We start from the raw sequence: 415 nt of genomic DNA, 5'->3' as shown, positions 1-415 counted from the left end.
TGGAAAGGAACTTTCACGATCCTTTCCAATGACAATACATATAGTACCGTTCTGCTCTATGGGGAGGGTGAGAACGACAAAGCAGCATCCTGCTGCGCTCTTTCCCTCTTCATTTCTATTATGATTGTTCGTCGTCGATCGTCCATGGATCTGTCAGGACAGTCGTTCGGACATTGGACGACAAGCACTGTACACACGCAAGATTCTCATCTGATATCAGCCCTGAGCCAATTATTGGACAAGAACCATTGCACTTGTGTACCCAGCCTTAGGGCAATGAAAATCTGTTCCCATTCAGTCATCCACATTTCTACCAGCTAATAATTATAACTAAGCTCTTCTTTACAACGAGAACAATAGTTCTGTTCAATAGCAGTGTTGTGACACAAATAATGTGCTATATTGTAGGTATGGG

This window comes from Pyxicephalus adspersus, chromosome 7 (genome assembly GCF_032062135.1).
Source record: "Pyxicephalus adspersus chromosome 7, UCB_Pads_2.0, whole genome shotgun sequence".
NCBI classification, from domain to species: domain Eukaryota; kingdom Metazoa; phylum Chordata; class Amphibia; order Anura; family Pyxicephalidae; genus Pyxicephalus; species Pyxicephalus adspersus.
This window is presented reverse-complemented; position numbering follows the sequence as displayed.